General features: G+C 33.8%; 1 protein-coding gene across 1 annotated transcript in view; it reads right to left on the bottom strand.

The window, feature by feature from the left end:
- LOC108903589 (transmembrane protein 198-like) overlaps positions 1 to 21,503 on the bottom strand; it is a gene marked incomplete at its 3' end in the record, with an annotated part of 67,138 nt that extends 45,635 nt beyond the window's left edge. The window contains 1 exon segment of the mRNA XM_023457465.1: positions 21,238 to 21,503.
- Positions 21,504 to 22,646: the final 1,143 nt, after the last annotated feature.

Genomic DNA, 22,646 nt, shown 5'->3' with positions numbered 1-22,646 from the left:
AGATGCGATGTACGGTACGAGATGAGGTTCCTACTTGCTGTGCTAGTCGTCGAGTACTAATTGTGGGGTCTTCTTCAAGATTTTCCAACACTGCATCTTCAACATTAAGGTTCACTTGCTGTTCACGCCCTTCTCCTCGAGGAATAACACTTCTCGTATCTCGCAGCAGCTGAACGCACTGTAGGATTGTATTTGCACATGGGGAGTGACGTTGTGGCCATCGTTCCCGGTACAACCTAGTCGTCGCGAGCGCATTTTCTCCGGCTGCACCATACACTAACACCATATCGACACGTTCGGAAATGGTAAATGCATTGTTTTCTCGGTTCATTGTAAAATTAGTTTGTGCACTAACTAAAAAATTAAGCAAAGTAAGAAATAAGAATATCGTTTTTAATGTAATCGGCACGCTATTCTTATTTTTTCCTTTTCCTTATCAAAATTACACTGTCACTATCGTGGAATTTACAAAATAAAAACTTTTGTCTGGAATCTAATAATAATAAATTTATTTTCATTTTGACAACATACATTGTATAGGAATAGTCACAATGATATTAAAACTGACTAAGTTAAAGAAAGAGGAGAATAAAAAACGAAAAATAAACGAATGAATCGGCAGAGATCATACAAATTCGCTCAAGTTATAAAAGCATCTATCCAGAAGATAAAGTTTTAATTGTTTTTTAAACAAGATTAAATTGTTTATATTTTTAATATGTACTGGTAATTTATTAAAAACTTTTTTGCTTAAAAAGTTAGGTGAATTAATTGTTGCATTAAATTTCACTTTTTAACACTGATGGGTCGATGGATGATGCTTAATATTTAATAATTAAGTGAATAATGAATTCAATACAAATACAAAATCAGTTGACTGCACAAATTTTCTTGACAATGTAACCTAACCTTCTTTTAGTATTACTAGTATTAGATTTTACCGACTTAAATTTAAAGGTTGCATTTCGGGTCGCATAAAAACATTTCCAAAGTTTTTAATAAATAACACAGGGTCGGTCTTCATTTTCGTTGAACAAATGAACCTTAATTTACAAAAAAAAAAGTGAAGTTAGAACTTTTTCGTAGGTTTTCTATTACAAATATCATCAGGAAGCTGTAGTTTAATTTTTATAAACGCCACACCCTGTATAGTTCATACAGAGTAGAATGAGTGACAAGCAATCGTTTATAATGTATGTAACATAACTAATTTCTAAAAAATAATTATACTTTCTATAGTGTTCACGTACAGAATATCCTTTAATTATTTGCCAAATACACTGCTATAATATTATGAAACCACGATAAATAATAAATTATAGGAACATATAAATAAACACACGTCAGATACCACATACGTCACATTTGCCACTAACCTAGCATTCATTACTGAGGGCGATTTGAGTACGATTTAAGTGACTCATTGAAGCAGAATTGTTTATGAATACGGGTGAGTTTAAAAGCAAATTTTAGAGTGTACAGACTCGCACTTTCTTTTAACTTTTTAATGCATACCTGCCAGTCCACAAACGCAAACGAAACGCGCAAATAAGGATTCGGAACTTGCATGAAAAATATGGCAAAGGGTAGCAAAGTTGCGAAAACAACGTAACAGTTGTTACAAAGCGGATTATTCCGCTAATGAAATATTTACTTCTCGTGGTTACTCAATCGCCACAATATTCTCCCCGGTCGTCCGGAACGAAAAAAAAGTAATTGATTTCGCTTAAGCAACGAGTTGTACCGTTCGCAAATATTAGAATAGTTATAAAACAGCCAACGGTAATGAGTAATGAAGTATGGCAGTTGAACCGTAAAGCCAGACGGCCGAGCCACGGTGCAGTCGCGGAGGAATAATAATAAATGCGTTCCGACAACGAACACGCCATAATATCGATCATCGAGAAAAAGTCCGCCACCTGTCACGGGCGAAATTAAAAGCACCCATTTACATACAATTGTTTTATCCAATTTATGTCGAGGGAGCGGGATGGTCGTGACACAAGGATCTGCACTGGGGCCCTGACTATTCTCCTTCGGTAGTAATGATTCTCCTGTTGAACATCTACTTGAAAATCCTCTTGAATATTTTATACACACGATTTCCACAGTAAAAATATAGTGTAGAATATATGTGATAGTGTAGATCAAAACAATAAAGATCAATGTAACAAGGATTCGAATCTGCAAATTGTGCTTGTCATACATAAATATGACATGTTATTTATTTGTGAGGAAGCGAGATGAAATTCTTATGAATCAAGACATATTTATGGTTTGCCACACGTTAAAACATCTGTTGCATGTCCCAACAGCGTGTTCTAGATACTGGGAGTGTTATTTCTCGTCCTAAATGAGGATCGCAACATATTACCGTGCAGATAGAAGCGCATATATTAGATACTACTCGCTAGATTAGGTTATAATTTCAATCCACGCTCAAGGTTCGCCTTTTGTGGTAATTTACTTGCTACATACATATAGCATTAGTGTATAGTCATCACGCACTATATAATGTAATATTAGCAAATAAATTATTATCATTGTAGATCATTCTGATACAAGCAAAGGGAGAATTGCCAACAACGGTACAGCCTGGAGCAAATATCTGTGCGGGTCAATTCGATAGAGCAATAAATGAGCAGTGGCTCAGGCATGGCTAGCCCCATATTCCATTTCCCCATACCCGCATCTATCGCATCGTTTTTTTTAACAACATAGTTTGGTCCCACGTTGGGCGCCAAAATATGTCAAGTACTACAAATAAATGCAACTTCCTTTCTTATAAGACTGAACTAATCTAATAATGCTAATTTTCTTTTTGTACGCTCATCAACCTAATTATGAAACAAGCTGGCCAGATCGAATACATAATTAATTGGCGTTACCTAACCTACAGAAATTAATTTACAGATATGAATTGGCTAATATTAAAGAGCCCTAGTACCAAAATAAATTATTGTTCACGTTCGAGTCGTTGAATTGGAATTATTTTTTAAATAAATATCGCGGAAAATAATAGTTTTGATCAAGCAGAATAAATTATTTTCCTTTCATTTGCATTAACAAGGAAACTAGCACACTGTGAACACATTATTTGCAGAATATTTAATACATATATTATCGATCAGCATATTTCTGCTCCACGTTGGGCGCCAAAATGTTCCAGGTTGTACAAATAAATACAAAAAATCGAATTATAAAATTGAACTAATCTAATGAGCTTTAGATGTGATAATTTTGTTTTTGTACACTACTTTTGAAAACTGGGACTACCGTTCTTTGAACCGGAACAATTTTTTAATAGTAAATAGTAGTTGTATTCAAACAGATTAAATTATTTTTCTTTTCATTTGCATTAACAAGGAAGCCAGCACACTGTGAATGTACCGTTTCGAGAATATTTATTTGTTATGGAACAGCATATTTTGGCCCCACTTGGGCACCAAATATGCTTAGTTCGACAAATAAATAAAACTGGCTTTTAAAATTCAAGGAACCCCAAATAATCTATTCATTTTGTTTTTCTACGTTCATCAACCCAATGCTGAGGAAGGCTGGGCTGGTTATAATAATCATTCAAATCGTTAATTAGTTTGACCTAAGTTATAAGAACGTATGAATTTGCTAATATTAAAGAGCCCTAAGACCCAAATAAATTGATTCAGGTGCAGGTCGCTGAACCGGAACTATTTTTTTTTAATAACTAACGTGGTAAATAATAGTTTTAATCAAGCAAACTAAATTATTTTCCTTTCATTTGCATTAACAAGGAAGTCAGCACACTGTGAACATACCGTTTGCAAAATAAATAAAGGCGGCAGGTGTTAATCTAGATAATTTGGCATAAAAAACAGAAATTCGATATTAGTCAACAAAGCACGAGTCAAACGAGAAGGTGAACTCTCCACCTTAAGCGAAAACCACAATTGGAATTGGTCTAAAAAATGTATTCACACGTTTATTTTGAAGCAATCCTAGATTTGAGGTAATATTTCCTAATCTATGCGATAACAATGGGTGCGTTGAGCAAGATATGGCAAGGCACACTAAAAATTGACAAAAGTGCTTGCTGTAAAGAAAATTAGTTGTTTTTATCTTCGGTATACCATCACGGAGATGGCACTCTGGCCTTATTACCAGATTTAAATAAGAAATTTGAGTAAATCAGTTGAACTGTGTTGGAGAAGAACCCATAAAACAATAAAATTAGTTATACAAACCCATATATCATCTCATTATGCACAAAAAAGTGACAGATTTAATTGGCAATTAAACTTACCTGACAGTCGAAAAAACGACCATTAAAAGTGCGAAACAACGAAACCCAAAAAAATTGTAAGTAGTCCAACAAGTTATACATCGAAAGAATGTTAAATTGTGTAAAAAAATCTAATGGCAGATACCAAGCTAAAATATTTTCCGGCATCGCACTTCCTGTTATACCGGAAGTCAATACCAACTCTCTTATTTTAAATTGAACCTCCTGTATATTATTGAATTTTTGGAAAAAAGCATTTATTTTTAAGTACAGAACATGTAGCACACTCAATAGTTAGGATTGACCGTTTTCAAGATATTTTAATTTTTAGGCAAAAATTGACAGATGCATATTGTGAGCAAAATTTAGTTTTCCCGGAAACAGAGATTTATTTTTTGTACGAATCGGACATTTTCTAGAGAAAGACTTGATTTATGGGATTTGACATGAAAATTTTCCAGTTTTTATACAAGGTGGTCAAAAAAAGATCGAATATGAGGTTCAACTATCACCGGATTTTATTAGTGCAGCGACCCTCAAGGAACTAATCCGAAGGTTTGAAAAATATTTAGAAGTTGAAGGAAGATATTATTAACATTTATTAAAATAAATTTGACAATTAAAAACTTATACCCTGTATAGTGGAAGAATTTTCTATAGAATATTTCATTCTAAATGAGATAGGTTACTAAAAGAATTTGGTACGTTGATTTGTTTTGGCAAAGTTTATATGAGAAATGCCAGTCTGTAAAAAGGTACGTAAATATGAACATCGATCGACAATGAAACCAGAAAAAATAATAATTGATACTAATTCAAACTAAATTATACACCGTGTCCACCTAATGCGTGTAAGTCCAATATCTAGGTTAATAAAAGAAATAACTTAATTTTTTTTTCTACAGAGTTGCCATATACAGTGTTCAGTTTTTCCTGGGCAGGTACCAACTTAATTTTTTTTAATGGAAACCTATATTTTTTATGGCATTATCGAATTCTACGTGGAAAATTAACGGGACTTTGTGTTATGATCCCTATTAAAATATTGATAGTTTTCGAGATCGACTTTTAATTTTTTTCTCTTATAGTTTCGTCACTTCTAGTAGTTGACATAATTATGATTGTATGACAGCTAGAAATTATTTTTTTTCAGGAACTGTAGAGTGAAGATGGATCTTTCAAAAAACGTATCAAAAATTGACCTGCAATGTACGGGGGGCAAAAAAATCGTGCCAAACCTGATAATTTAAAATTTGAAAACTCTCGACTTTTTCAAATAGAACACCTTGTGTTTTATGATTTCATTAGATGCCTTTCTGTAGACCCTACAATTTTTTAATAGCTTTCCCTATACCTAAGTTGCGTAGTTTTTGCAAAAAAAACATTTTTATGTAAAGTACCGGATTTGCGCCCGTTCCTTTGTCGGGAAATATATTGAAGGGTATTTATTTATTTTTATTAAATTTATTAGTTGTCTAGCTACACTATTTAAAATAAAAATTAATAACTGAAAAATTTAGATATTTCAGTTTAATAAATAAGTCGTTATGGAAAGTTAACATTTATTTGTAAATAAAATCAAAAAAAAACATAAAATCGTTACAAATGATTTAAGAATTAGCAAAATATGGGAAATGTTTGCTAGCAGCACGTATTTACAAAGCAAATAATCCAAATTTACAGAGATTCCCACTGTTTTGAAAATGTGAATGAACAGCAAATGCGAATTATGAGAAAACTACCAGGAGACATGAAAGTAACAATCATAATATTTAGTTTAAAGTTGTGGCGTCTACTGTTGAAAACCCAAATATTAGTGTCAGGAAATTAGTAGTAACCTTGGAGTTTTCATAAGCTTGACAAATAAAATATTGAAGAAGTTTCATCCGTATCATATTGAAAATCAAGCAATGTTACCGTAGTTAGGAAAGTTATTAGTGAAATTGGAGATTAAAAAATTTGGATGAATAGAATTTTTAAAAAAGAATACTCATAGTCGCGAGCTAACTTAAAATAAATGCCCTTACAATATTGTTCCCGACAAAGGAACGGGCGCAATTCCGGTATTTTACAAAAAAAATGGGTTTTTTGCAAAACTACGCAACTTAGGTATAGGGAAAGCTATTAAAAAATTGTAGGGTCTACAGAAAGGCATCTAATGAAATCATAAAACACAGGGTGTTCCATTTGAAAAAGTCGAGAATTTAAATTATCAGGTTTGGTACGATTTTTTTTGCCCCCTGTATATCGCAGGTCAACTTTTGACACGTTTTTTGAAAGAGCCATCTTCACTCTACAGTTCCTGAAAAAAAAAATAATTTCTGGCTGTCATACAATCATAATTATGTCAACTAGCAGAAGAAACATAAGAAAAAAAATGAAAAGTCGATTATCTCGAAAGCTATCACTATTTTAATAGGGATCATAACACAAAGTCTCGTTAATTTTTCACGTAGAATTCGATAATGCCATAAAAAATATAGGTTTCCATTAAAAAAATTATTTAAATGTAAAACAAAGTGGAAAAACTATATTTAAATAATATAATATAGAGTACCTTTTATAATCAAAGTTATTTAGCAAGAAATGGTATACCTATACCCACAGAGAATATTGTCAATTAAAAAGCACTACAAATCGGTACTTGCACGAATTAAAGCTTATACGATGTTCAATCGATGCCAACCAAACAGACATCATCAATTACCAGTCGCCCGGGTTGTTTTGTGGGTGTAATTGTTTTTTGTACACAGTGTAACGGGCCAAGTGGCAGGCGACGCAACGATGTCAATTAGTAATTGACTTGTAATTACTGTCAAGGACGAATTTAAGCTCTACAAGATTTCGTACTGTTCGCCTTTTATTATTATACCGTCGTCTGGTCCGGTCCTAAGGAAACACAGCAGAGGAAACTTCGACAGCTGTTTAGAAGTTACGGATAAACATCCTCGGGCAACTTATCAATCATCGGTTTGATTCAGTGTTAGTTCTGATGTAGAATTTAGTCACGTTTTGCGGAACACATCCTTCAAAATATGTATAAAGGTGAGAAAAAGTTCGGAGGGCGCAGGTCGAAGGTGAAAGACCGGAGGTCAATGATTTTTGGAAGGATTTTAAGGAGGATCGGGTGCTTCATGGGGGGGGGGGGGGAAGCGGGACGCGGGGGGCCATGTACTCACCGAGGTAAATTACCATTGCTGCCAATGCAAAGAAAAATTTTCTTTATTGTCTAGAAAGTAAGTAGATTGAGATACATTTTAAAATACTTATAATTATATATTTCCATCTTTCAATTATTATTTTTTACCCAATATGCATAAATAAATGCCACGAGTTGCAACAGAAACTTGACAACAGCGCACTAGTATGCTGAGTTTATTATTTGTAGGTTGGCAGTCCTTGTCATGTATTCAGTGTGTCGCGCTTAAATGTGATACAAGTCTGTAGCTTCTTTGTTTTTTGGCCGATTTCAAATTTTTTTTTTTTTAGAATGTAGGATAAAAAAACTATCTAATTGTAATGCAATTCACGGCCAACTAGGACGCATTTTTTGACGTCAAAACAGGTAATAATTGGTATTACCGATTTTTTTTTCCAAGAAACATATTACGTATTCTAATTCAGCATCCTTTAAGATGTCTTGTTACCAAGTTTCATCAAATTCGATATATATTCAGAAAAAAACATCGATAAATAATTCGAGAATAATTTACAGGATTTAAAAAAATAATATATAATAATATCTCAATAATACGAAATTGGCTGCATTTTTTGGTAGCACCCGACCCTCCTTAAGGGATTTTTATGTATTTTTGAGAATTTCGATGTTTGAAAAAATTGTTGTTTTCGTTTTCGGCATTTCGGAGTATTTGGTGGTTTCTAGGTATAGTTGTTACCATATCAATTGGAACCTGTGAATCTTGAAGCACAGGACCGTCTGCACTTCTCTTGAAATTTCTTCCTGTGCTTTATACTCGAATATTTTATTTTTAACTATTTTTTTTTAGGCGACGAATAACATGCATGTTGTAATTTCAACATTGCTCATAGAGAGCGCCACTTACGACCAATTTTACCGAATATTTAGTTAATAACTTTTTACCCTGTATGTCTAACATGAAACTTGATTCAAAACCTGAAAGAGCTATCATTTTTCCATTAATTATGTACTCTTGTTTCATTTCGGTATCTCGATCCGTTTTCGAGAAAAATCGATTTAACGAACACTATGTTTTGATAATATGAGAAATTAAAAGCGAAACAAACCAAGTGTTTCTTCGTGTTATTACAACAATTAACAATAAAACAAATAAAATACGTAATTATGATTTAAAGTAATTGTTCGAAGAATCCACCGTTGACACTGATACACTTTACACGTTTTCTGAGAGATCTTCGAGTTTGAAACAACATATTGGGATTGCGTCTGACTTCGTTGGCAGCGATTTGTATTCTTTGCCACAACTCTTCACACGAGCCAATAGATTCTTTGTAAACTATATCTTTCATTCGAGACCAAATAGAAAAATCAAGAGGATTGAAGTCCGGACTTCTGGATGGCCAAGCAAAAATGCTTACATGGCCAATCCAGCGATTTGGAAAAACTGCATCTAAATATGCACGCACTGGCCAAGAAAAATGCGGTGGAGCTCCGTCGTGCATGAACCACATGTCTCTTCTTAAATAAAGTGGAACTTCTTCAAGCCGTGGAAGCATTTTTACTTGGCCACCCAGAAGTCCGGACTTCAATCCTCTTCATTTTTCTATTTGGAAGAATCTATTGGTTCGTGTGAAGAGTTGTGGCAAAGAATACAAATCGCTGCCAACGAAGTCAAACGCAATCCCAATATGTTGTTTCAAACTCGAAGATCTCTCAGAAAACGTTGTGTAAAGTGTGTAAATGTCAACGGTGGATTCTTCGAACACTGACTTTAAATCATTATTACGAATTTCATTTGTTTTATTGTTAATTGTTGTAATAACACGAAGAAACACTTGGTTTGTTTCGCTTTTAATTTCTCGTATTATCAAAACATAGTGTTCGTTAAATCGATTTTTCTCGAAAACGGATCGAGATACCGAAATGAAACAAGAATACACAATTAATGGAAAAATGATTGCTCTTTCAGGTTTTGAATCAAGTTTCATGTTAGACATACAGGGTAAAAAGTTATTAACTAAATTTTCGGTAAAATTGGTCGTAAGTGGCGCCCTCTATGAGCAATGCTGAAATTACAACACGCATCTTATTCGTCGCCTAAAAAAATATAGTTTCACAAATTTTCAAGTTCCTAACCTACATATTTTCAGAATAATCGCAAAAAAACGATTTAAAATTTTAACTTTCAACACCCTGTATTTCCGAATCTATCAACTTTCGGATATGGCATGTTTGCGCCAATGGTCATCATTTCACGTGTAGTATCTTCATCTTTCGACATTCCCATTGTTAATGAATCACCCTGTATATGAATGTTTGAAAAGAAAAAATAATGAAAAAACATCAATTTATCGCGTAATTAAAGAAGGAGACGTTATTAATCACGGTACAGAGAGGAAACGAAAAAATACAAAATTAAAAAATATCGACAATTTTATCAGAGATGTAATACGGCGCACAATTTATATGTATACCTAAAGAAAATAAAGTTCATACTTTAAACATGATTCGAGATAAATTAAGCGATTATAATGATTATAATTATAAATCTTTAGATACTTTACGATATGTATTATAATGCGATTTTAAACATAATAAACTTGACAATCGTATGATAATTATGGAATCATGACGTATAGTTGTACTTCGGGAAGATTATTTCTAAAAAATTAGAGAGTATCATCAACTAAATAGGAATATAGCTCGGAATATAGAATATCTAGACGAGACAGGGCAAAATTTTTCTGGACGCCTTTGGATTCCGTAGAGTTTACGAGTTAAATGTTTTTATGCGGTTCCAACTGATATCGTAACGACTATTTCGACGAATTTGAAGTTTACTGAATTGCTCAATTTTTTATCTCTAAAGCTAATTGAACGAATTAATGTATTTTGTGGTTGGTTTCACTCACGGTAACGTACGGCCCTGTATTACAAATCGACAAGGGCACAGAAGAAAATTTAGTCTCATCTGAAAAATTGTAATAAACCTATTTGGCAAATTTGGGAGCGAGTCAACAAACGAAGGGAATTCGACGGACTGGAATGCGGGATTGACATACCGTGTTTACATGTTTGCATAAAACCGCGGCTACACGAGAATAGACTGTTACGAAAACTTCGGCTAAGTAGGTTAACAGGAAACTGCCTTATCTTCCCTCAAGTGGAGTAAGGCCGGTGTAACATGCGAGTTAAATGTCGCCGGCGATGTTAAATTATTTATTACCTCACGGGTTAATGAATTACGATTTCGTTTTAGATGTCGCGATACCGCCTAATAAATGGGAAAGATCAGGATCTAGATTGCCCGGGATTGCGACCCCCTTTGTTCCGTAAGCTGCTCGACGTGCCACTTTTTCTGTTTGCTTTTTTTTCCTGAATTTCCAGTTACCAACTGTTCTAGTGACGAGAGAAATTTGTATTCAAATATGAAAAATATTAGTATCTAGTTCTGAGAACTTTGTTGTACAGGGTGAACCGTAATTTTTATTCAGTCTTTGATATTAAAATATTTTTAAATGGACAAACGTAGACACGTGTGCAAAACCGTACTTATCTTACTAATTTCGACGTCACCTGTTACATGGATGTTGCACAATAATGAAAAAGTAATATTAACGGTCGGTAGAAGGAAGCGCAAAAACAAACGCTTAGGGGGCATTCTGGAAGGAAGCCTAAAGAGTTGAAGATAGGCAGTTGAAGTGAGAACAGCGCGCAGGGAAAAGTAAGACGATCAGTGTAGTGTGAAATATGTAGTAGTGGAAAATTAAGTGTTTAACCGATATTAGTTAGCAGGTAATATTCTTTAAGTACTTTGTTGTTAATTGTTCTATGTAATCTTATGATTGTGATGGTTATAGATGTTTCATGATAATAATTCTTTGTATGTTTAGCTACCATTGCTTTATGCCCAAGGGCATATATTTTTCTAAGGTAAAATTGTTATAATTATTATTATTAACGATTGCTCATTATTTATTTTATGTTAAAATATATATACTGTGTGAGCGCCCAGACATTACAATAATGACTCCTTTGTTTCACATCTAACTTGTTTTTGTCATGATTACGTTGTTCGTAAAAATATAGATGTTTCATGATAATAATTCTGTATATGTTTAGCCTTCATTATATTACGCTCAGGGGCGTATATTTTTCTAATATAAAATTGTTACAATTATGATTAAAGATTGCTCATTATTTATTACATGTTAAAATATGTATATATTGTCGTGACTGCCCAGATATTACAAAAGCAACCCCTTTGTTTCACATTTGACTTGTTTTATCATGATTATGTTGTTCTTTGATTTCTTGTGCTCACTTTATGTCATACGTCTATACGAGCCTTGTTGAAGTTACTAACATTTTCGCCCGTGCGGAACGAATCTGGATTAAGCTCGATTGCCTCCCGTATGGGACTCCAGTGTTAAGAAGGATCTTCCGAAATCTCGACTATAGCTGGATTGCCTCCCGTATGGGACTCCAGTACCTTCCGGCCCTGCCGGCTAACTAACACCAAACCTCTTCAGTTTTACTTGGAAGTGTGTATGACTAATATGGGTTAACAAATGACATTTAGTGACACATTAAATGAGACAGGTCTTATTTATCATTAGCAAAGGATCTTAATTTATACCTTTGGTTAGCGGTTGTTTTGTATTTATATTTGGGTGGTAAGAGCAACGATCGTGGGTTTCTCTGCCATGCTCTTTCCCCACAGGAGCTCTAGGTTAGCCTGGCACTCTCATTGTATGTTAAATGGTTGTTAATGTTTTTGTTGTTCTTTCTATTTGTCACATGTTTAATTTGAAGACTGTCACATGTAAAAAGTCATGTGAAATCAGAGAACCATTTATATTTATTCCTCTTACGATTTGATTGGAAATTAAGTTTTTTCGAAGCATTTCAGGTATTTTGATGTTATCCTGGTATTTCGAGGTTCTAGAGGTATAGTCTTTCCGAAGGCAGATTATGTATTAAAACGCCTAGCAATAAAATTTAATGAGTTTCTTAGGCATCCCTAAAAAGTTTTCTGCTAAAGGTAAAAAATTACAATAATTTGTAAACAGGGTGAGTAATTAATAATGGTACAGGCAGATTATTAATGTCAAAATATAACGATTGAGCCAAACATGCCTTAATCAATTGTTGCTCCTTTTTGTTCTACAGGGTGTTAAAGTTGAAAAAATATTTTCGATTTTTTGCTATATTTTTTTATATTTAATTTGTAGTTTTACGTTTATTGAGGTTTGACGTTAGCAATCTGCCATTAAACTGTGTACCATTATTAATGACTCACCCTGTATAATATGTAGAAAATTTCTATAGCGTTCAAACAATTTTATTATATTGATCGTATATTTCGTTTTGTGTCGTTTCAAAAGGTCTCCAAATTCCATATTGAAATAATATTAGTAAACAAAGTATCCTTCTTATGTCTTCTTTTGGCAATTGTAATATGATAATATGTAATACGATTAATAGAAGGTGACTATAATAAATTAAAATTATACGAATCATACCAAATTCGTATTGGTGCACTGCACTGCTAAGCCATTTGTTGACAACTGAATTTATGGCCACGTCACCCAGTGCGGGTGTTTGTGCCGCATTTGCCCACGGGTATGGGTATGGCTAAATAAATATGAGAACAACTTTTTCAAATATTTCAATACCGAGTTGCTGCGTCAGCGACCGAACCTGATACATATTGCCAATTTCTTGGTTTTTCAATTGAGATCGGAAAGACTATACCTATTTCAATGTAATTAGATATATCTCTAAGCTTTCCGAGGTATTTCAATGTAAGTATACGAGGTTTCTTCAGAAAATAATTGAACTTTATTTATTTAACTATTAAATTATTAAATTAAATTATTAATAATAATAATTTTATACATTATACACAGCCACACAATAGCCATTTTTCCTCCTATTTCTGACATAGAATCGAAAATTAAAAAAAATGACACGATGAAATGAAATTTACCTTACAGCATTCGATTCTGGAGGTCAAAATACACAAATACAGAGAATAAAAGTACCATACTTTATTTATTTTGACCTCCCGAATTGAATACAATAAGCCAAATTTCAATTTATCGTGTCATTTTGTTTTTAATCTTCAATTTTGTGCGAAAAATAAACGAAAAAATGGCATAAAATGGCAAGAGGTCAAAATACATAAAAAATGGGAGTTCTAGTTTCTGGGTCAAGACTTTTTTTTGTGTAGCTATGCCATGGGTCCTTTCCTCCTTCAAAGTACTCCCATCTCCTATTCACACACGTGTTTCCATTTTGCAAAGACGGCCTAGATAGTTTCATTTGAAATGGCCTTTAAAGTCTGTGACGAATTTGCTTTGATGTCATCAACAGTCAGAAAACGACGTCCTCTCAGTATTGATTTTAATTTCGGGACTAACAAAAAATCGCAAGGTCTGGCGAGTAAGGAGGGTGAGGGAGGACAGTGGATTGATTTTTGGTACAAAACTAACGAATTAACAAAGCTGAATGTGCGGACGCATTGTCATGGTGCAAGAACCATAAGTTGTCTTGCCACAACTCTGGTCACTTTTTGTGGATTTTTTCACGCAACAATTGTAAACTGCCTTAATAATACACACGGTTCACTGTGTCACCTTGAGGCAAGAATTCAAAATGGTCCTTATCATTATGTCGTTAGAACGATCCAGCTGCTTTAGTGTCGTTACTCACAGGGAGATGTGTATACACAGAGCATAAGTGGCTCCATCTATCGTGCTACTTCCCACCTACGCCATTCTGTGACCCCTACAATTTTCTTTCAAGAAAACATAAGTTTGATTATAATATGATACATTTGTCTTGAATAATTCCTACATGAATACATTCCAAATTTTAAATTTTAAAGTTAAATGAAATATCAACAATCCAAGAACAGGTCGTTACAGAGGAGGTTATGTGCAACGCAATACTGCCAACCGCATATCATTAAATATCTCTATTAGTGCGTAATTCAAAAAGTTCGTTTATTTTCTAAACAGACCTCGTAAAATATTGAGGTAGTTTAAAGTTTTTTAAATATTTCCAAGTATTTAGTGGTATTTATAAACGTTTCCGATCTGTTTTTAACATTATTTTGATGTATTTTGCCTTTTTATTCCTTTTAGTAATATTTTGAAAGTGTTTAGGATTATTTTAAATATTTCACAGCCAATTTGAATCACTTTTATGCTATCTGACTTTTATCATCTTCTCTAGATAGGAAAGTAAAAAAGATAAGGGAGTAATATGTTATTTGGATGACCCTGTATAAAATTTACCATTCTTTATTTAAAGGGTCGTTGGCATCATAGGAATTATCATAAGAATGAGCTTTACTATTTGTTTTTTTCTGTTTATTTCGTCACTGAAAGTCGATCGCCGTTACACCCCGTACAATACCAGAAAATGGCGAAACCTTTTTATTTTGGTCGATTACGGTCGACGGAACATCTACATTCCCCGAAGTCGACTTTTTAGGTTGCATTTTACATTCCATTTCGAACGGTATCGATAATCTGAGATTCCCCGAATTTCGATTACCCCTTCGCAGAAGCTCAGCACTTAGTCTTAAAGCCTGCTGACGCAGTCTAGTCGACGTAATAATTGATCTTTCCCAGATATGCTCCGGACATTGTTGCGTAGGCGTCCTTTCGAAGGTTGCGTGAAAAAAAAACAATATCGTATTAAGGACGCCTCGGTGTCGTGTTATCTGGGAGAGCGGATTATCCGCTAAAAAAATATTATCTTTGAATTGGGGTTTTCTCGGTAATCCCTAAAAATGCTCAACGAAACTGGGAAGACAGGTTGATATCTTAGACAAGGCTTACAATTTTTACAAAACATACCTGTATGCATTAGCAGTTTTGTAATTAAGCTAGTTGTAAAATGTTATGTATATACGGAGAGTGTGTAGCTGAAACTGTGCGCAAATTATGTGGAATATTCGGTAGAAGGAATGCCCCGAATGAACCAAATGTGAAAGATTGGTTGCCAAATTTGAACAAACAGGTTCGGTTGCAAGCAATAAAAAAGCAGACCGGTTAGTAATTTTATTTTTTTGATATAGATAAATTATTAAAATAAGTGACATTTTATTTTACAAAACCTTGGCTTGTAATGTAGAGTTGGACATCTTGTAGAAAAGTTTTAAATGAAAAATTACTATTTTTTTAATTTATCCACGAGATAACGGTGATAGTTCCATCAATACGGGATTTTAAACATTAAATGCACCTCCTACTCATTAATTGGAAAAAGGTCAACATCCCAATTAGCTCACTTTTACAGGTTTACAAATTTTACGTTAGTAAAAAATCGTTTTCTTAGAATTTCTATTAAGATATATTTTAATTACCATACCTGTTTCAATCACCACTTGAAAGATGTTAACTATGTCAATGCGTAAGGTGGGCGATGGCTTCATAATTAAAAAATATGATGAGATCACTTCTTCTATTAGGAATGTAGTATTGCGTCAAACTAATAAACTTTTTATTGGTAAACAGTAGATCCACTAAGCTGTAGTTTAGCAGAGTTGACTTTTGGTAAGTTAGTACTGATTTAGATACACTCATAATCATTGTTCAGTTGTCTTCACTTGTAGTTGGGTTATTAATGAACAGAAGCGGTGAATTGATTGACTCCGAAATTGATTGCGTCCATTAGTAAGCCGGTAAACAGAACAAACAAACCTCCCAGAAACTCCAGAGCAATCTCGTACGATTGCTGCTTGGTAAATGTCGTATTTAACAAATAATAATGTCTTTACGTCGGTAAATGCATGTAAATTGTGTGTAGCAATTTGCGGGCACGATGAAAGCACTTCTGTAAATTGGGGTAATTTTAAATAAGTTTATTCAATTTGAATTTTTCGAGAACAGATCTAGATAATCGGATGAATGTCTACATTACGTTTTCAATTCCAGGACCAATTTGTCATTAAGACCATTAAAGAAAGGGATGATCTACAGGGCGTTTATTTCAAACGATATCCACTGTAACTTTTATACCTAGGTGTTGTCTGATTTTGATCAAATTTGACATCTAGAGCCAAAAGGATATGATCGGTCTTATAACAGCAATTATAAAGCATTGAAATATCAAATAAATGTTGTTTTTCATATTCAGTTTGTACTAAGAAAAGATGTTAAATACTAGTGAGAATAACAGATAATGTTCTGTCAAAACACGTTGATTCAGCTCTTGAAAATCTGCTCTGGAAAGCAAGAGGGATAGTCGATCATAGGATGCTTCGACGTAACTAAAGCTAACATTTACATTGGCAACCACACTGCTAATGTAACGATTCACTTAAAAAGTAGGTTATGTGGTGCATTAAGTTAGCAGATGTGTAGCTTCCTGATAGCACGTAAGCAACAACTGCGGCAACTTGCATTATTTTCAGGGCAGTAAAAGTTGAAGTGAAAGAAATCAGTAATTATATGGTCTGGCACTTTTCGTATCGTATCATAAGTTATATGTGCTCTTGTAAGCATTTGTTATCTCCCCACTTTCTTATTTTAGTGTTGTTGCTATAATGTTACAGACGAATATTGCTGCAAGGAATATGACGGTGATCAGGATGAAACGGGGAAAATTATGCCACCTATGAATGGAAATACAAAATTAATTGAACAAACCCTTGCGCCAAACTATGTTGGCCTAGCAAAAGATCTCACACTGAAATGGGTAAAAAATTATACAGGGTGTTCCAATTAAAACTTTCCACCTGGAAAATATCGGAATTAAAATAAAATCCCTCCTGGAAAATGTCGGAATAAAAAAAAATAAAAAATCTTGAGACACGTCGATTTTCTTTTCAAGGGGGACACATGATGGCGTACGTTTTGGTGTCTTGAAAGCTACCCCTTAGGCAGGGGCGTAAACTACCCTTAAACTTTAAATGGTACCCTTCGTTGAGTGACACCTCATTTTAAAGCTTTCAGTTCGACTCACGAAGACATACGACTTTTTAAATTTTAGTTTGGATATAACAATAAAGTCATTACTTAAAAAATAAGACAAAATATCAATGAATGAAAGAATGTTATTTTATCAAATGTTCCAATTGATTTCCTTCCGCTTCTATATAATAATAAATTTTTTGCTCTGAACGAACATTTCCAAGCATCTGACGACATTCTTCAATTTGCCGCCTCAAGGGAGTTCGGTCGTGTTGCATAAATATTCGTCTTTAAGTGTCCCCATAGAAAAGAGTCTAAGAACGTTAGATCTGGCGATCTGGGAGGCCACTCAATAAGGTCATTCAGTAAATTTTCAAAAACGTTTAGTAATGTTCATGATTAGGCGACCCTGAAAATGTCAACTCAATCCGTTGAGCGGTTTTCAAATTATATGATTTTTTTTTAATTGCGAATATTTGTCTCAGCCGTGGCAATGCAATGACGTCACCGCATGGGACGGCAGCCGACTTAGCGCTACTTCCAGCGCTAAATTTAATAAATGGAAGTAAATTTCGTAAAAGCAGATTCTTCTAATTTGCCAGAAGTAAGTATGATAATGGATGTTTCTAATAAAAACCACACACCACAAAATTCTAATTTTTTGCAGAGAACCTTAAAATTGTAATATCTTTCCGTCAAGCAAATAAAAAAAATGATGAATGAGCCCATTGAACCTCTGCGTCCTATCCAGCGATTTGGAAAGTTCTGATTAAGAAAATTACGCACCGTCTTTTTTAATCAAATTTTAATTTCTTTACACAGGCGGTAAATATCCAAATAAATAGAAAAGAAACTATAACTTTGTCACAAATTTAAAACTTTAGACGATAGGAGAGAAAAGTTTGTACATTTTAAAAAGCATTGATTTTTATTTTGTCCTTTGTAAGTCAATATTGGCGAGGTATATCTAGAAAATTTGTCAATACATTGAAGGTTGTTGTAAATAAATTAAATGTGGTACTATCTTTGAAAATGACGCGATTGTTTTTCTGTATTTTTTTATTTAAATATCGACTCAAATGTATTTAGATATCTAAATTGTATATACAAACAGTTAATATTTGGTTCATGTTTACAAAAAACGTATCAAAAAAACTTGTAGCATGCAAAATTGGATAGTAAATCTTCACTGGTCGTGTCCAAGTTTCTCGTTTTTTTTACTCAATAGCCGGCAGCATTCAATAAAACGTGAAATATCTAAAGCATGCCTTGGCAATCATTCGAAGGTTAGATAAATCCTTAAATAATAATAATACACCGATTGATTTCAATGCTAGCACGACAAAAAAGCAATAAAACATTTTTCTAAAGGTGTTTTTATTCTTCCTTTTATTGCACGGTAGCAATTACTATTATAATTATTGTCTACTTTTCAAGTCAAAATCTCCGTAGCAAGAAATGTCACCTTCGATTATTTTTTTCAGAAAAATCAAAAGATGTAATTGGAATATGTAAAATGGAAAGCAAACATTTTGAGATGGCTATGTAAGTGCTCTGCGGGTGTACAAAATGATTAAGAAAACTTCATTAAAAGGTACGTATTTATTAAACTTGTAACACCCCTGATTTTACTACTAGTTTGAATTATTTGTAAATTAAGAAATGTTTTGTACGCGTCTCAGTAGTGCAAAGCTTACGAATTTGATACCGATAAAACAATATCGTCTACCAAACGTATACATGGAAGTTGGTATCGTCCAAAGCATTACAATGCAATCCATGACGACTTAATTTACAATTTTATTTGTCCTTAGAATTCCGTAATAATAGAGGCCGACAAATGAGTATAAAGCGATCAATTTTACCGAAGGTTTTTTATCTACACCGCAATTTATTGTTATTATTAGTCATATCTCCAACAAAAACTGTTTTTCCCTAATATTGTTTTTAGTTAATCATTATTTCCTTATCGCTTTGATAAGATTGCTATAGTCGAATACAAATTTTATCTGACAGTAGGTACTACTTTACCTCAGTAAAAAAAAGGAGATAGTTATGTAACATGTAGGTATGTACATGAACTGCATAGTATAGTACAGGTTATTTGGATAAAGTGTGCAATTTCTATCGACAGCACTACATTTTATACAATTTAAAGCACACGAAAACCTGTATTGTTTAATGTTTATGGCATTCTGTGTTATGTTTTGTCTATGGTTATGTCTATCCTGGTTCTTTTGAATTGGAAAAATACGAAACGATATTTATTATTTGAGGTGCAGGTGTTACATGTTAAAAATTTCGAGGACGGATGATTTCGAATTAGCATTTCAAAAACAAGCCCCCGACTGATAAATTTATTACAGACTAAGCGCTATAAATCTATATAAGTAGCATGTCAACGAACTCTTCAAAGAAAATAATCTGATACTGATGATAAATTGGACAAGTCGAGATAACAATAGCATCAAGTTTAACAAGGTACAATCAATGCAATTTATAAGTGGTCTGCATTACATACTTTTATCCGCGTCACCGTTTAACAGTGTTTTGTTGTTTATTTATATCGTTTTATTCAGCGCTTGCATTAACGATAGAAAATACACGTAAATGAGCAGTTTTTAGTGAAATAAATAATAACAAATTTCCGTGGCTTTAAAAGGAAACTTCTCTCTTTGATCGCTCCCATATTTCCTGTTTGTTAAAATTTGCACAAACGCTTGATATAGTTCAATAATTTCTATTTTAAATTTAACTTTCCAATTTTTAATTACATTAATTTTTACGCGTAATCGCGTCTGCATTATTTGCAGTGTAAATTCTTAGCGTTTTACAGACAAGGGCGTAAGCAAAGGGGGCTAGAGGGGGCTAGGTTTTCTCCTCATAATGGAAAATTTAAACATACGTATACTTAAAGGTTATCGCCAAGTAAAACATTGCACTTTTTGAGGCCCCCGTCAGAGGCAAATCCCTGGGGTTAGAACACAGAAAACAGGAATAACTAGTAACCAGTCGCTTTTCAAGAGCTCCTGTGCTGTATGTAGGTACATTGAATACCATAAAGAAGATCGATATAAAAGAAAAGAATTAGAACTTGGAGTAGATATGCCCTCATTTCTTTAATCTAGTGATAGGTGAATATTATCCGTAATTTGTTCTCAAAAACAATATTGGTTATGCTTCATTGATACAAGTAGTATACGTAGGTATGTGGTTAAATTTTATAATTTTTGGGCAGATGCCCTCATTTCTTTCTGGTAAATACCTACCTATCCAGTCTTTGTTCTCAAAAACAATATTAGTTACGTTGCAGATATGCTGTATTGACACAAATGTACCAGTATGGTTAAATTTTGCGATTTTTTTTCCCAATTTTCATTCGCTGGCCAGTCAAAACTAGGTTCTAATTCTAAATGTAAACTTGATATTCAAAACAATGCAATTTCGTTCTCAATTACAATTCGGGGCAGTTGTTAAATAAGAGCGGATGGCACTGAAATATTTTTTTCTGAATAGTAATGACATTTAATTGATCCGTTACAGCAAGTTCTAGAGGAACTTTTTATATGAAAAATCAACTTTATTAATTGCAAACTATTCGAAAACCCTTGACAAAGCCAATGCAAATAAGAAAACCTCCCGCGAACTGTTTATTTCGCTAATCAATAATTACGGTGTTCTTTGTTGATATGCGAAATTCCTAGCCTTGATGTCAAACAGAAAACTACCTTCTGCGTTACGTACCCCTTGTTTTCATAATTCTCACCGGAATAAGGACGTTCCTTCACGCAGGGGCTCTTTAATATTTTTTAGGGGATGCAATTGCGTGTAAAAAATTTTATACTTCCGTCATCACCGCGACCGAGGTCAGTTATAAAAATACTCACCACACGAGATCCCCTGGAGAAATAGGGCGCAGACACCCACCCGTATCAACAAAAATATGTCAACCGACTGTCATTTGTTTATCACCCAAACAATAACGAGTCACTCGGAACGAACCGGCCAACTGAGACCGCGGTGTCGTCACCGACGAGGCGAGCCGTCGACGATGCCTTACTGCGGTGTATATTTCCGCGATGATATGCCTTGGTATTCCGTAGGCGATTAAACGCGACTTCGGAGCCCGTTCTAGACCTGGTGCTGTACTCGCGAATCGCGCCGCTGGAGTCGTCCCGCTAGTGGCGGGCGGTCGTGGCTGCGCGGCTGCGTACGGCGGTGTCAATGCGCTCGGGGGGCACTCGTCGACGTCGACTGGTACGGGGGAAACTGGAAAATTTACTTTCCACTTACTATCCGGAAATATATTTTTCCGAGAACTGTCATAAAATGTTGACAGTTTAATTCTGTGTCGAAAAGACAATTTAGTTAAGACTTTTTTGTTCTGGAATCAAAAGCATTTCTTTTTGAAAATTTATTAATTTCAAACGTTGAACCAAAGTAATCTCTTGAATTATTTTTCGATGCTGGCAGAGCAACCGATTCAGGAAAATATATTATTTCTTGAAACATAAGTTTTATTCCCCAATCCCCATGCAGTTTTCAATGTACCTATCTGCCATTAGAGTAGAATTCCAATCCCCATGTCATTTAATGGAGGTAATCTCTGCCCCAGAATTAGTAAAATAATAGCAGATCAAGAGAAGAGTCTGAACCCACTAAACATTTTTCAGTTTCTGACATGTTTCAGAAATGTTTCCATTTTTCTTGAAACGTTTCATAAAAAATCCATGCAACGTTCTGGTAACGTTCTATAAGCCCAAGATGTCCTCCCCAAAATACGTTTCCAATAAAACGTTTCAAAAAATTGGTTTCAGTAACATTATTTTTGTGTTCCATTTATGCCCTCGATATTTTTGTTTTACGTTTCAGTATATTTTCAACAATGTTTGAGTAACATAATAGTTTTATTACCATATTGTTCTCATAATGCTCTCAACTTTATATAATTTTCATTTCAAAAGCGTTTTTGAAATAGTATAAATGGTGTGAGTATTTTTTTAAATATCTCTAATACTCTTTTGTAATAATTTTATTTGTATTGTGAATGACTTAATTCGAACTAAAATAAGTTACATTGTATACTTAAAAAAAAAATAAATATGCGCTTCTAGTTTGGGGATGCGGCAACTTTTACCAAGGATTTTTTTCTTTTTGAGAAGCCACTGAAAAAAGTTTCTAATAGGATTACGAATTTTGCCATTCATCGTACAAATAATAATGTCACAAAACAATATCAGAAGCATTTAAAAAAGCTACACATTTTATATTGTTCAAATACGCTTCTGAAATGGAA

The sequence above is a fragment of the Anoplophora glabripennis genome, unplaced genomic scaffold (genome assembly GCF_000390285.2).
Source record: "Anoplophora glabripennis isolate ALB-LARVAE unplaced genomic scaffold, Agla_2.0 scaffold127, whole genome shotgun sequence".
NCBI lineage: Eukaryota > Metazoa > Arthropoda > Insecta > Coleoptera > Cerambycidae > Anoplophora > Anoplophora glabripennis.
The sequence above is the reverse complement of the archived record's forward strand: the minus strand, read 5'-3'. Positions and strand labels throughout refer to the sequence as shown.